At 38.4% G+C, this 10,069-nt stretch overlaps 1 pseudogene; it reads left to right on the top strand.

Annotated features, from left to right (window-relative positions):
• Positions 1-9,018: 9,018 nt before the first annotated feature.
• Positions 9,019-9,782, top strand: LOC113882237 (annotated as a pseudogene).
• Positions 9,783-10,069: the final 287 nt, after the last annotated feature.

The following is a 10,069-nucleotide window of genomic DNA, read 5'->3' as shown; positions in this document are numbered from 1 at the left end:
GCTACCCAGTCAAAATGTATTTTGAATCTTCCACTAGTGAGAAATAAGCTTGTTGTTATTATTGTTCAGTCGCTAAGTTGTGCCTGAGTCTTTGCCACCCCATGGACTGTAGCACACCAGGATCCGCTGCCTTTCACTGTCTCCTGGAGTTTGCTCACACTCATGTCCATTGAGTCAGTGATGCCATCTGACCATCTCATCCTCTGCTGCCCTCTTCTCCAGTACACTTCAATCATTCCCAGTATCAGGTTCTTTTCCAGTGAGTCAGCTCTTCATATCAGGCGGCCAAAGCACTGGACCTACAGCTTCAGCATCAGTCCTTTCAATGAATATTCAGGGTTGATTTCCTTCAGGATTGATTGATTGGACCTTGCTGTCCGAAGGACTCTCAGGAGTCTTCCCCAGCACCACAATTTGAAAGGACAATTCTTCGGCACTTTGTCTTCTTTATGGTCCAACTCTCACATCCATACCTGGCTACTGGAAAAACCATGGCTTTGAATATATGGACTTTTGTTGGCAAAGGTATGTCTCTGGTTTTGAATATGCTGCCTAGTTCTGTCATAACTTTCTTCCCACAGAGCAAGTGTATTTTAATTTAATGGGTGCAGTCACCATAAAGGAATGATTTTTGAGCCCAAAAAGTAAAATCTTTCAATGCTTCCACTTCAGTTCCTCTGCATCAACTTATTATTATTCTTAACCTGTGTCTTTAAATCCAAGATGGATAGTTACCAAAATTAGTGAAAATATCATCCTTTTCATAAACATATATTTTTAGAAAACATATCATCCAAAATTTCTTTTTACATTCAGTAATAAATATAAACATCAGAGAACATTATATATTTGAAAAGCCAATGGAAGATGTTTTCTATCAATAGAATACTAGTGTAAATATAAAATAAACTTTATAGTACAAATATTGTAAAGTACAAAATAAACAGTATAATTAAAGTTTAGCAGCCATATGTTTAGAAACATAAGAATATGTGTGTGTGTGTGTGTGTGTATATATATATATATGCACCTTCATAAGAAAATTATTAGACTTAAATATGGATTAAAAAGCAATTTATAGATTCAATGCAATCTCTATCAAGCTACCAACAATATTCTTCACAGAGCTAGAGCAAATAATTTCACAATTTGTATGGAAATACAAAAAACCTCGAATAGGCAAAGCAATCTTGAGAAAGAAGAATGGAACTGGAGGAATCAACCTGCCTGAATTCAGGCTCTACTACAAACCCACAGTCATCAAGACAGTATGGTACTGGCACAAAGACAGAAATATAGACAAATGGAACAAAATAGAAAGCCCAGAGATAAACCCATGCACCTATGGACAACTTATCTTTGACAAAGGAGGCAAGAATATACAATGGATTAAAGACAGTCTCTTTAACAAGTGGTGCTGGGAAAACTGGTCAGCCACTTGTAAAAGAATTAAACTAGAGCACTTTCTAACACCATACACAAAAATAAACTCAAAATGGATTAAAGATCTAAATGTAAGACCAGAAACTATAAAACTCCTAGAGGAGAACATAGGCAAAACACTCTCCAACATACATCGCAGCAGGATCCTCTATGACTCACAGTCCAGGTTCGATGCACGATACTGGAGGCTTGGGGCTAGTGCACTGGGATGACCCAGAGGGATGGTATGGGGAGGGAGGAGGGAGGAGGGTTCAGGATGGGGAACACATGTATACCTGTGGAGGATTCACTTTGATATTTGGCAAAACTAATACAATTATGTAAAGTTTAAAAATAAAATAAAATTTAAAAAAAAAAACAGAAAAAAAAGCAAAAATAAACAAATGGGACCTAATTAAACTTAAAAGCTCCTGCACAACAAAGGAAACTATAAGCAAGGTGAAAAGACAACCTTCAGAATAGGAGAAAATAATAGCAAATGAAGCAACAGACAAACAACTACTCTCAAAAATATACAAGCAACTCCTACAGCTCAACTCCAGAAAAATAAATGACCCAATCAAAAAAATGGGCCAAAGAACTAAATAGATATTTCTCCAAAGAAGACATACAGATGGCTAACAAACACATGAAGAGGTGCTCAACATCACTCATTATCAGAGAAATGCAAGTCAAAACCTCTAAGAGGTACCATTTCACGCCAGTCAGAATGGCTGTGATCCAAAAGTCTACAAGCTATAAATGCTGGAGAGGGTGTGGAGAAAAGGGAACCCTCTTACACTGTTGGTGGGAATGCAAACTAGTACAGCCACTATGGAGAACAGTGTGGAGATTCCTTAAAAAACTGGAAATACAATGGCCTTATGTCCCAGCAATCCCAATGCTGGGCATACACATCGAGGAAACCAGAATTGAAAGAGACATGTGTACCCCAATGTTCATTACAGCACTGTTTCTAATAGCAAGGGCATGGAAGCAACCTAGATGTCCATCAGCAGATGAATGGCTAAGAAAACTGTGGTACATATACACAATGGAGTATTGCTCAGCCATTAAAAAGAATACATTTGAATCAGTTTTAATGAGGTGGATGAAACTGGAGCCTATTATACAAAGTGAAGTAAGCCAGAAAGAAAAACATCAATACAGTATACTAACACATATATATGGAATTTAGAAAGATGGTAACAATAACCCTGTATACCCGACAGCAAGAGGCATTGATGTATCAGATCAGATCAGATCAGTCACTCAGTCATGTCTGACTCTTTGCGACCCCATAAATTGCAGCATGCCAGGCCTCCCTGTCCATCACCAACTCCCGGAGTTCACTCAGATTCATGTCCGTCGAGTCAGTGATGCCATCCAGCCATCTCATCCTCTGTCGTCCCCTTCTCCTCTTGTGCCCAATCCCTCCCAGCATCAGAGTCTTTTCCAATGAGTCAACTCTTCACATGAGGTGGCCAAAGTACTGGAGTTTCACTTTAGCATCATTCCTTCCAAAGAAATCCCAGGGCTGATCTCCTTCAGAATGGACTGGTTGGATCTCCTTGAAGTCCAAGGGACTCTCAAGAGTCTTCTCCAACACCACACTTCAAAAGCATCAATTCTTTGGCACTCAGCTTTCTTCACAGTCCAACTCTCACATCCATACATGACAACTGGAAAAACCATAGCCTTGACTAGATGAACATTTGTTGGCAAAGTAATGTCTCTGCTTTTGAATATGCTGTCTAGGTTGGTCATAACTTTCCTTCCAAGGAGTAAGCGTCTTTTAATTTCATGGCTGCAGTCACCATCTGCAGTGATTTTGGAGCCCAGAAAAATAAAATCTGACACTGTTTCCACTGTTTCCCCTGTTCCCCGTCTATTTGCCATGAAGTGATGGGACCAGATGCCATGATCTTCGTTTTCTGAATGTTGAGCTTTAAGCCAACTTTTTCACTCTCCACTTTCATTTTCATCAAGAGGCTTTTGAGTTCCTCTTCACTTTCTGCCTTAAGGGTGGTGTCATCTGCATATCTGAGGTTATTGATATTTCTCCTGGCGATCTTGATTCCAGCTTGTGTTTCTTCCAGTCCAGTGTTTCTCATGATGTACTCTGCATATAAGTTAAATAAATAGGGTGACAATATACAGCCTTGACATACTCCTTTTCCTGTTTGGAACCAGTCTGTTGTTCCATGTCCAGTTCTAACTGTTGCTTCCTGACCTGCATACAGATTTCTCAATAGGCAGATCAGGTGGTCTGGTATTCCCATCTCTTTCAGAATTTTCCACAGTTTATTGTGATCCACACGGTCAAAGGCTTTGGCATAGTCAATAAAGCAGAAAGAGATGCTTTTCTGGAACTCTCTTGCTTTTTCCATGATCCAGCGGATGTTGGCAATTTGATCTCTGGTTCCTCTGCCTTTTCTAAAACCAGCTTGAACATCAGGAAGTTCACGGTTCACATATTGCTGAAGCCTGGCTTGGAGAATTTTGAGCATTAGTTTACTAGTGTGTGAGATGAGTGCAATTGTGTGGTAGTTTGAGCATTCTTTGGCACTGCCTTTCTTTGGGATTGGAATGGAAACAATTTTTCCAGTCCTGTGGCCACTACTGAGTTTTCCAAATTTGCTGGCATATTGAGTGCAGCACTTTCACAGCATCATCTTTCAGCATTTGGAGTAGCTCAACTGGAATTCCATCACCTCCACTAGCTTTGTTCGTAGTGATGCTTTCTAAGGCCCACTTGACTTCACATTCCAGGATGTCTGGCTCTAGATCAGTGATCACACCATTGTGATTGTCTGGGTCGTGAAGATCTTTTTTGTACCGTTCTTCTGTGTATTCTTGCCATCTCTTCTTAATATCTTCTGCTTCTTTTAGGTCCATACCATTTCTGTCCTTTATCGAGCCCTTCTTTCATGAAATGTTCCTTTTGTATCTCTGATTTTCTTGAAGAGATCCCTAGTCTTTCCCATTCTGTTGTTTTCCTCTATTTCTTTGCACAGAACAGTCTTTTGGACTCTGTGGGATAGGGACAGGGTGGGATGATTTGGGAGAATGACATTGAAACATATATAATATCATATATGAAATGAGTCGCCAGTCCAGGTTCGATGCATGATATTGGATGCTTGCGGCTGGTGCACTGGGACGACCCAGAGGGATGGCACAGGAAGGGAGGAGGGAGGGGGGGTTTAGGATGGGGAATACGTGTATACCTGTGGTGGATTCGTGTTGATATATGGCAGAACCAATACAATGTTGTAAAGTTAAAATAAAATTTAAAAAAAGATAAATCTATTACTGTATAATTTGCCCTTGTGGATTTATGTATTTTTAAAAATGGTGTTTATTTTTTAAGATTAAATGAGTAAAGTTGATAATACAAATGCCCTAGGCTTTAGGGAAATAATATACAGTCAGTATACCACCTGGGACAGAGTTCAGAGTTAAAATGTAATTATTTGAATTGCAGTCATCAAGGCAGTACTTCAGTTATATTCTCTAGTTTTCACATCCCTAAGGTCATGATCGGAGAAGGCAATGCCAACCCATTCCAGTACTCTTACCTGGAAAATCCCATGGATGGAGGAGACTGGTAGGTTGCAGTCCATGGGGTTGCTAAGAGTCGGACATGACTGAAAGTCTTCACTTTCACTTTTCACTTTCATGCATTGGAGAAGGAAATGTCAACCCACTCCAGTGTTCTTGCCTGGAGAACCCCAGGGATGGGGGAGCCTTGTGGGCTGCTGTCTATAGGGTCGCACAGAGTCCCACACAACTGAAGTGACTAGCAGCAAGGTCATGCTGGCATATATTTGTGATAAAGTTTCGTGCCAGGATTTACTTTTCAGGCTTGATTTTATCTTTGGTATCTCTGAGTTTTCTTAACAGTTTGGAAAATCATAAAATATGAACTAATTAATGAAAAATACTGGACACTTTTACTACCCTTTTCAGGTGTGTTTCTATTAAGTACTAAGCAGCAGCATTGCTGGAGTTCATTAATTTTAGCAAAGAGTTCTTCATTAATTGACTCATTCAAGTTCTTCTGTATTTAGGTGAGTTGACTTTTACAAAGATCCAGTAATCTTTGTAGGAGACAGACACGTGTGTAGAACAAAGTGTCCACAAAGAACCACTTTTTGGCTGAGAAGGTTTATGGAGTTATATTACAATTCTTTCTTTCAAATAATTTGTATCCTAGTTTTCTCATTGGGTATTCACCATAAAGTCAGAAATGGAGAATTCTCCTTTTGGCAAAAGGGAGAATTATAATAAAGTGGGCCTTGTCTTCAAGATTTTCCTGTAATTTTCTAGAAATAAAGTGACAGTAACAACCATATTTATAAATAATGGGAATATAACCTACAGTAATTGTGAGTGATAAATATGAAAGTTTGTCTGTATACAGAGGGGATGAAACAATGAGTTTCATTGTTTCATAGATGGTAAAATAAAGCAAACATCATAAGAAAGAATAAAACGGGGAAATAAATCATAAAGAAATAGGCATGTACTATATAGCAGAGGTTGATAAATCCATCTTCACTAAAGAAGGTGTATTAAGTGATAATGAGGTTGAATTTATACATCCAAGAAGTTTTTGGAAAAGTCATACTGAATAACGTTAATGTTATACATTTGCTATTAACATTTATTTGAAATCTGAAAATCACTGTTATGTTAAACAATCAAGTAAAATTATTCTCATAATCTTGCACGGAACATTTTAAATTGAAGGAATGTGTCTGGAATAATATAGTCATAATCAATCTTTGCAGTGCTGAGACCTTACAAAGTATTGTTACAGAGGATCTGTTGTGGACATTGTTCTTTGGAAGATATCTTTCTTACAAGTTCATCATGCGGGAATCAGAGAAAGCTATAGTGTGGTGAGAAAACCTAGAGGAAAATAAGGAACTATGCATTTTAAACCAAGTGTTCTAATGAAATTCTACAGTGTTTCTACTTTGTGGCTTCTAGAAGAAGGGATTTCTACATTGTCTTCCCCAATGTGTCTACCAGTTGATAAATGTCCATGCTTGTGCTGGATTTTCACAAACATATCAGGTGTTTGAAATAATAACAATTATTCATAATTCTAATACATAAAAAGGTAAATATCTGTTCTACCATGTCTTACAGCATTTGAATTCATTATTGAAGTATCTAGTTCCAATCTAGTGATTTAAAATTTATATTAATAGTCTTATCTTACTATAGAGGAAATGCATTGTGATCAGTAATAATCAAGAAATATCCTGGTGTCCCATTTGAAATAGGAGTTTTCCAGCCACTTTTCTTTGGAAGAACTAAAAACAATTCATAATGGCAGAATATATATTTGATTCATTCTGAAGCCTATATGCTTTCTCCAGTAATTTCACAGTCTGATATTTGTCACCCAAACTCCAAAATCTGCTACAATGGAAAAAAACAAGAGTTTTCTGTTCAATATTGTTTCAACTATTATCACAGGAAACAGAGCACATATTTTGTTTTGAAACTTCTGATGAATAATACAATTGGCGAAAGGCAATGCCAAAGAATGCTCAAACTACCGCACAATTGCACTTATCTCACATGCTAGTAAAGTAATGCTCAAAATTCTCCAAGCCAGGCTTCAGCAATACGTGAACCGTGAACTGCCTGATGTTCAAGCTGGTTTTAGAAAACGCAGATGGACCAGAGACCAAATTGCCCAACATTCGCTGGATCATGGAGAAAGCAAGAGAGTTCCAGAAAAGCATCTCTGCTTTATTGACTATGCCAAAGACTTTGACTGTGTGGATCACAATAAACTGTGGAAAATTCTGAAAGAGATGGGAATACCAGACCACCTGATCTGCCTCTTGAGAAATCTGTATGCAGGTCAGGAAGCAAGTTAGAACTGGACATAGAACAACAGACTGGTTCCAAACAGGAAAAGGAGTTCATCAAGGCTGTATATTGTCACCCTGTTTATTTAACTTATATGCAGAGTACATCATGAGAAATGCTGGACTGGAATCCAGCTGGAATCAAGATTGCCAGGAGAAATATCAATAACCTCAGATATGCAGATGACACCACCCTTAAGGCAGAAAGTGAAGAGGAACTCAAAAGCCTCTTAATGAAAGTGAAAATGGAGAGTGAAAAAGTTGGCTTAAAGCTCAACATTCAGAAAACGAAGATCATGGCATCTGGTCCCATCACTTCATGGCAAATAGATGAGGAAACAGCGTCAGACTTTACTTTTTGGGCTCCAATATCATTGCAGATGGTGACTGCAGCCATGAAATTAAAAGATGCTTACTCCTTGGAAGGAAAGTTATGACCAACCTAGACAGCATATTCAAAAGCAGAGACATTACTTTGCCAACAAAGGTCCGTCTAGTCAAGGCTATGGTTTTTCCTCTGGTCATGTATGCATGTGAGAGTTGGACTGTGAAGAAGGCTGAGTGCCAAAGAATTGATGCTTTTGAAGTGTGGTGTTGGAGAAGACTCTTGAGAGTCCCTTGGACTTCAAGGAGATCCAACCAGTCCATTCTGAAGGAGATCAGCCCTGGGATTTCTTTGGAGGGAATGATCCTGAAGCTGAAACTCCAGTACTTTGGCCACCTCATGTGAAGAGTTGACTCATTGGAAAAGACTCTGATGCTGGGAGGGATTGGGGGCAGGAGGAGAAGGCGACAACAGAGGATGAGATGGCTGGATGGAATCACTAAGTTGATGGACGTGAGTCTGTGTGAACTCCGGGAGTTGGTGATGGACAGGGAGGCCTGGCATGCTGTGATTCATGGGGTCACGAAGAGTCAGACATGACTGAGCAACTGAACTGAACTGAACTGATGAAGAATACATATAAATTTTTTAAAATTGATTCAACATAAGTGAAAAAGTTTAGTATGTCTTATAGCATAGATCCATAAAGAGTTGAGAATTTGGAATAACTAGGAATAAGAAAGGAATTGAAAGGAGATAGGACAACCAAGAAAATATTATATTAACTGTTTTGCAGAGATGTTACCATTATACAAATTAGCATATAAGTTAATTGTCTCATAGCTCAGGAGGTGAGGCAGGTAGGAAACTGTGGAACCTAATGACATGTTTTTCTCCAATACATGTAATTGGATTGTCATATCAGGTGTTTTCACAAAGCGCAGAGTCATGCAAAGACAATGTCTTCTGAAAGCAGCTGATAATAATGAATTTTATTATTTGAAATAAATCAGGATCTAATCTGTTTTAGTTCTTTGTTTCTGAAGATCATACAAAATTAAGATTATTATTGGCTGTATAATTGACATATAAGTGAATATTAACATTTGAAATAAAGCAGAAGTATAGCATTACAGAAACACTGTACACAGAGACCCAGTGAGTTTCTCAACACATTTTCTATTCTCTCACCTATTTCAAAGTTTAGTTTTTACTCTTCTGGATCAAAATTGATATTTTGTCCACAGGAACCAAGCAAACCAGAGTGCTGAGGTCACTTTCATTCTCTTGGGCTTCTCAGAATATCCTCAGCTCCAGCTGCCCCTGTTCCTGGTCTTCCTAACTATATACACAGTCACTGTGCTGGGGAACCTAGGCATGATCCTGATCATCAAGTCCAGTTCCAGGCTCCACATGCCCATGTACTACTTTCTCAACTCCTTATCCTTCATTGATGTCTGTTACTCGACAGTAGTTACACCCAAGCTACTAGAAAACTTGGTTGTGGAAGACAGAACCATCTCCTTCACAAGATGTCTCATACAATTCTTCTTTGTCCGGATATTTGTGGTGATAGAGACATTCCTGATGGCAGTGATGGCATATGACCAATTTGTGGCCTTTGTAACCCTCTTCTCCATGCTGTTGTGATGTCCCAGAAGCTTTGTTCCTTGTTGGTGTCTGCATTATACTCTTGGAGTATAGCCTGTTCCTTAATATACACATACTTTTTATCAACATTATCCTTTTGTGGGACTAAGTTCATAAATAAATTTGTCTGTGAGCATGGGGCCATTGTTGCTGTTTCCTGCTCTGACCCTTACATTAACAAGGAAATCATTTTAGTCTCTGCCACATTCAATGAAGTAAGCAACCTGATGATTATTCTCACCCCCTATGTTTTCATTTTTATCACTGTCTTAAGGATGCTTTCTACTGGGGGGCGCCACAAAGTCTTCACCAGTGCCTCCCACCTGACCACCATTACCATCTTCAAAGGACCATCCTTTTCCTCTACTCTGTTCCTAACTCCAGAAGTTTGTGGTCAAATTGGCTTTGTCTTTTACACAGTGGTCATCCCCATGCTGAACCTAGTAATCTACAGCCTCAGGAACAAAGATGTGAAAGAGTTGGTGAAGTAATTAATCAATATTAAATTGTTCTGTGATAAAATGTAAAGCTAGAAAGATTTTTTGTGAGTAAGAGTTTCTCAATAGCAAATCGAATCATGAACTTATTTTAACCTTGCAATTGACAGGCCAATTTCTGTTCATTCTTTTATTTTATTAAAGTAACTTTATTTTTATTTATTTTTTTAAATTTTATTTTATTTTTAAACTTTACATAATTGTATTAGTTTTGCCAAATATCAAAATGAATCTGCCACAGGTATACATGTGTTCCCCATCCTAAAATTACAAATAAAAAT

Source organism: Bos indicus x Bos taurus, chromosome 23, assembly GCF_003369695.1.
Source record: "Bos indicus x Bos taurus breed Angus x Brahman F1 hybrid chromosome 23, Bos_hybrid_MaternalHap_v2.0, whole genome shotgun sequence".
NCBI lineage: Eukaryota > Metazoa > Chordata > Mammalia > Artiodactyla > Bovidae > Bos > Bos indicus x Bos taurus.
Note: the sequence above shows the minus strand (reverse complement) of the source record. Positions and strands in the feature narration are given on the sequence as shown.